This window comes from Papaver somniferum, chromosome 9 (assembly GCF_003573695.1).
Source record: "Papaver somniferum cultivar HN1 chromosome 9, ASM357369v1, whole genome shotgun sequence".
NCBI classification, from domain to species: domain Eukaryota; kingdom Viridiplantae; phylum Streptophyta; class Magnoliopsida; order Ranunculales; family Papaveraceae; genus Papaver; species Papaver somniferum.
The window spans coordinates 31,914,604-31,920,689 of NC_039366.1; the positions used below are offsets into that span (position 1 = coordinate 31,914,604).

Here is a 6,086-nt window from a genome sequence, read left to right on the forward strand (position 1 = left end):
GAATAATGTGGGTTGTGAGAACGCAAATTGTATCAACCACAAATTGCTTACAGTGAAATCCTTTCACTCTGGTTTCAACTTCACTGATAAAGTATTTGATCGGGGAAAATTAGTTCAAATTATTGAGGGGTATTTCTATTCAGCTGGTGATTATGAAGACTATTTTCATACAGCTACTTCTTGTATGATTATACTTACTGGGTCGAGTTTGATGGATGAATATAATGGTGATTCTGTAAGTAATTTTGTAAGTAGGGAATTCCAGAGCTTGGGTGTTTACATGCATTTTTGTTTGTTGGTCATGGTGACTGTTATGCTGCTTGCAAGTTGTGTGATAAAATATCGTTGCAGAACAACGTATAGACTAATTTTATGACTCACTTTGTTTGAGAAGTACACTCGGTTAATGTGTGTTTGTATGATGAAATTATAAATACTAGTAAGGTGTTTGTTCAGATGTGCGTAGAAGAAATTTTTATTTTACAGCCGCGGTGTGGTTTGCTTCATGAGATTGCAGTTCATTCTCTCGGATTATTGGTAATCACTCATATTAATTTAGGGAGGTTTTTGTGACGCCCCAACTACTACACCTGCTTAGCTTATAGGATTACAACCTAACTGAAGTATCAAATCTAGATTGTTGATCATAAGAATCATAATTACATAAAATTCTATCAATAAAACCCAAATTCTCTGGCATTGTATAGATGAATTCCTTCTGATAGATATGAATACAATAATGTGTTGTTTTACAGAATAAAGATACATATAATAAAAGATACACAGCATCTCTATATCGATAAAGCTCTAAGATACGGAAACGGAAGTCTTCACGTACATCGTCTTATCTGGAAACTGAGACTGAAGTGGGAACGAATGAGCACATCATCTCAAAGGGTGCTCAATGAAAACATGTAACTCTCAAGTAATCACTAACATGCTTCACAGTTCTAAAAGAATATAAATTGAAAGAAATAAGAAGTAACTAATCATGCAGCAATTTATGCAACACGAAGCAAGTGTCACTCTAACCTCGCCAAACTCATTGGAGAAGACGACGCGAGAGGAACCCTAATCAATAATAATAACATCGTCCACACAGAGTGCTCATACAAACCATGATTCAGAATATTACCATCAAGATCAGAAAGTTAGACAAACAAGTATAATATGCACACGAGTGATTTCCCCAAAATAAAATAGTATATATAATAACGAAACGGGGAAGAAGCCGCCCTACTAGGTAATATTATAATTGGGAAGAAGCCGCGCTACTATATATTATTTATATACTATCGAAAGGGGGAAGAAGCCACCCTACTAATATATTGAAACGGGGAAGAAGCCGCCCACTTAAGTCATATTAAAACGGGAAAGAAGCCGCCATACATAACTTAGAAAAGAGCCGTGGGGAATCACAGACACTCCTTGCGGGGAATTCATACAACACATATTACACGCTCATCAACGCACATACAAGCATTTACATAGATAGTAAAACACACAAACATGCCAAAAGTAATAAAGACTCATCATGCTCGCAATAGATATAATGCTTAATGATTACAAGAAGGTTACAGAGTTCCCACCTGATTTGATGACAATCCAAGCCTACCTCGAGATCCACGATCCACTGGTTCATCCTTTCAGTCGATCTTTGTTAATAAAGAGTAACTGTTAATCACATAAGCACTCTAAAAAATTAGCCAAAAGGCTCTTATATACAAGATTCACAACGAGTTTATCTAATGGTTCTAAACCCATTTATAGTTCTACACCTTTTCCTTTTCTACCTTTAGCACTTCTAAGGGTTTACTAATCCAATTGGGTTGATTCTAAAGTTCATTAGATATGTCTTAAGAATATCCACAACTTTGTAGAAGTAACCAAGGTTCAATTCAGACCACAAGGGTCTTATTCATATTCATTAAGAAAATTAACTCTAAGCCCAAGTCCACTAACAATCCCATTAACTATGGTCCATCCCATCTGAGTCAACTAACGGTCACTAATGGTCATAGGTCAACTAAAAATGTCTAAGTTTCAGGTCAAAGTCAAGTCAAACTAGTCAGGTCAAGGTCCTGGTCAGGTTAACTGAGTCAGATCGGGTCAATTCCTGGTTACTGAATTAATTCAGTCAGAAGACTGATTCAGGCAATAACTAAACCGAGTCAGACTGAATATGTTCAGTCAGACGGGCCAAAGGCTCAAGCCTGAGCCATTATACAGACCACAACTTCTTAATGTGCTAAGATAACACAACATAAACAATAATACATCAATTTAAGTTCAAACAACACAATCATTCTAATACTTCATAATTCTAAGTTGCAACTCATCTACCAAACATAGAATCACACTAACTTCAGAGTCACAATCTTCATATCTGCAATATCCATCCATTTAACAACATCAACAAACCAAACATCCACTTCTTCAATTGTTATCAATTTTAGTTCTTCATATTCTACACCTCAGCTGGAACTGCTATCCTCATCATCACCTAAGACCTGTAATTTCACAAATTATCTCCACTGATATGAACTGCATCAGTTCAACATCATTAACTGCAGTTAAATTCAACAATCCTCCGCATTAAATCTCAATTCAAACATCTCTACAATATATAATATTCATTTAACTCTTCAACCCATTTTCCTCTATTCTGTCAAACTAATCCAATTGAGATCCACCACTTCAACATCCAACAGCACCAGCTCATTCTATTTCGTTCTCTACTGCAAACTCATATACCCAATTCAGGTCTCTCCATTTCCTGAAATGTACTAGTTCAACACCATTATCACCTCCATCTCCATTGGCATAACTATTTTATGTTTCACCATCTTCTCCACCACTTCCATTGCCACTTCACACTACAATTACAACTCCAACACCCTGCAATACCCATTACAGCTCCATTTACCATATAAAGTCACCACCACCAATTACTTTCCTTTAGAGACCTTCCCTGCGTTAGATAATCTAATCTACAACTTAACTAACAATCGTCATTATCATCTGAGATGCAAACTCAGGATTTCTAACACCACCACCATTTTTTTCTCCATGAAGTCTGACATAAACCTGGATTACAATCCACAGTTTCATTTCTGCACCATGAACACCAACAACTGATATTATGATCTTCACATGCAACCTGAACTACATCAGTGACAATCCATTGAACTCCTTTGCTCTTTTCCCAATTTCAGAAATCTTCTTCAAATACCTAATTTCATATTTACTCTCTGTTGAAGCTTAAATCAACAATTCAAACTCAATCACCAGCACCAGCTTGAAACAATATCATTCTCTTCCTTGAATCTCCAATGTTTCTTCATTAATGATTCAACAACAACTGCTCAACCCTAAAAAACCCTAACCTGAGATTCGATTATCCTAAAGAAACTAAAATTAAACTCTATACTTCACCAAACTTCAATTAAAAAAAAACCCATCTATAATCTATCATATTAAAAATGATTCAAACAACAAAATCAATCAACACAAAAACCCTAAATTATCTTACCCTTTTTATGTTCTTCCAGAGCCAAATCGACATCAACATCATCACCTTCTACCTTAATTCATCAAGTTACCCAGACTACTGTGACTTGTTTACATAAAATTTAGGTTTAATTCCATGGAACTGAATCCCACATAGAAGAAGGAAGAAGAACAAAAAAGAAGAAAGAAGAAGAAAGAAAAGAAAAATGAAAGAGAAATAGAAAGTCCTTGATCTTATCGATTTGGTTTTGAGTTATCCATAGAGGTGCCCCGAGAAGAATACTCGGTTGCCTTGATAACATTTTAATGTGAAATTACCATTTTACCCTCCACATAAAATAAGAGATATCTTCTTCGTCCGATGTCCGATTGAGGCGTTCGATTATTCCATTTTGCCTAATTTTTCGAAATTTATCTAGTGGTACTAGTTTCATGTCTAAATCGTTGTTAGGTTAATTTCTATTAATTAAGGTTCATCTCTAATTAATCGAGTCATTAGCGGCTTAGTCGTCTCTTGACTAGTCTAATAGCGTTGACGAGTCGAGAGTCCTTACAATTTGCCTGTATCTATGATTTTATCATGTTCAACATTGTCATCATACTTCACTATGGGTTCTTATATCTGCAACATTGGGTCTTCTTTCATGATGCTACAATTTTTGTTGAGAGGGAACTGACGGCTACAATGGCTGCTAGAAATGTAATTTTAGGTCAATTAGATGAGCCTGTAGTGGGAAGGTTCAGTAGTGATGATGCGGATATTCTCGTATAAATTCAATTTGATGTGCTTACTGATACAACATTCATACTTGCTGGATTGTTGGAGGTTAGTGCAGGTACACAGGGGCACAAGAAAATGTTGTCAACACCTAGAGACTATGAAAGTTTTGATGTTTGCGAGACGCCTTTGCATTCCCATTGGATTTATTTGAAACCATTTAACTACATTCCTTGTCTGATTTTTGGTTGCAACTATGTGGTGGGGGTGTATTCTTATCTTTCCTCTGGCTACTTACTTCCTGGTTTCAGTTACTTTTGGGGTTCGACATCTCACAAAGGCAGATTCTACTTGGACCCGATCTTTTATACAAAGCATGAGAACTCAGGCCATGTGCATAGTGTTTCATTTTCGATTTATGTGGATGTTGGTGGACTCCTTCAGGTGGAACTCTACCGTGTGTTCTTTTAATTTCTGGACTGTGAGGAACATTACTTGGGTTGATTTAGATTTTGCTTCAGATTTATACCTTGCCACCAGCTGGTTTTTGCTATCCACCACATTACAGGGCATTAAAGCTTCTCAGCACTTTACTGCAGTTCGCTTGCCAAGCCATGGAATTCTTTTCACCCAACTGTGGGATTTTTGGTTTTCGCCAACAGTGAATTCTAGCCAGGAAGAGTCTCTTCTGATGGGAGTTACCATGCTTGTTTGTACTGATGCTCATATTCTTCTCACACAATTTCCTTCTTGCGCATTCGTTAAACCAAAGGTATACTTCTTCATATACATGATTTTGGTTACTTCGATGTATACTAGTTTACCTAGTGTTGTCTATATTCGCCTCTTATTTGACCGTGGTAAAGAAATTGCACATGTGGAGTGGTGGTCCCTCTTATGCTAGCAATATCTCCAAATTTTATGTTACATCTTGTTTGATTGCTAATAATGGGTTGATTTTCACGAATGATTATGATGGCAAATATGCTCATGAACTGATTTTGGAATTAGAGTACCATTTCGTTATGTGGTTTGGACTCTCGCATGTGTTTGAGTTTATTCTAAATGGAGAAAGGTGTGATGATAGTCATCTGGTTACTGAAATGCCGCGGCAAGATTATATTCTTTGGTTTATTTTGATACTATAAATGGAAAGGAAAACGGAGGTTGGCAGTAAACCAGAGTTGTTTGGTCAGTTGCTTCTCAGGGTTACTAATCTTTCTCACCTCATGATACTTTACAAGCACAACCTCTTCAGTGGTTTTCACACTGTAATCTACACTATTTTATTGCCGCTCTTACCGTTGCTACCACAGATGAATCTTACACGCTCGCATTTTCCTGCCACGAGTTTTACTCCATGTCAGTTTCGGGTGGCTATAGGTGGAGTGGAAAAACTACACCAGTCAATCTCACCTAAGTCAAACGCCGATATGAAAGGGGGTATTGGTATGAGTACTTATCCAGCTGGAGGTGTTGATGATTATAGGGATGCCGTTACCATGGACAACACAAGACAACCAGGTTCAGGTCAATGGTGGACTTTACAGAAAAGAATCCTTCTTGGTGGCCATTTTCCTTTGCAATTTCTTTGCAGACAATGGACCCGTCCTCGCAGCTAGTTTTCTCAACATGTCCCTGAACAAGAGAAGAGGGTGACATGGAAAATCAGTTCACATCCTTGGGGACAAGTATATTTCCAAGGAGTGGGGATTGTCATGTACCTGCATAAGAGAAGAGGATTCCCCTTATCATAATCCTGGTGGTAGCTAGCATTTAATATTAATTGTTGATTAGTAGTTTAATCAGAGTTAATAAATAGTTAATGATTCATTGTAATAGACGGTTAAGATGTAAC

At 37.0% G+C, this 6,086-nt stretch overlaps 1 long non-coding RNA gene across 1 annotated transcript; it reads right to left on the reverse strand.

Annotated features, from left to right (window-relative positions):
• Positions 1-631: 631 nt before the first annotated feature.
• LOC113308361 lies at positions 632-3,694 on the reverse strand. Its single transcript, XR_003339688.1, has 3 exons — positions 3,533-3,694; positions 1,590-1,674; positions 632-861 (listed from the first exon to the last, which is right to left on the reverse strand). It is a non-coding gene; the product is annotated as an uncharacterized LOC113308361 (long non-coding RNA).
• Between the last annotated feature and the right edge of the window lie 2,392 nt (positions 3,695-6,086).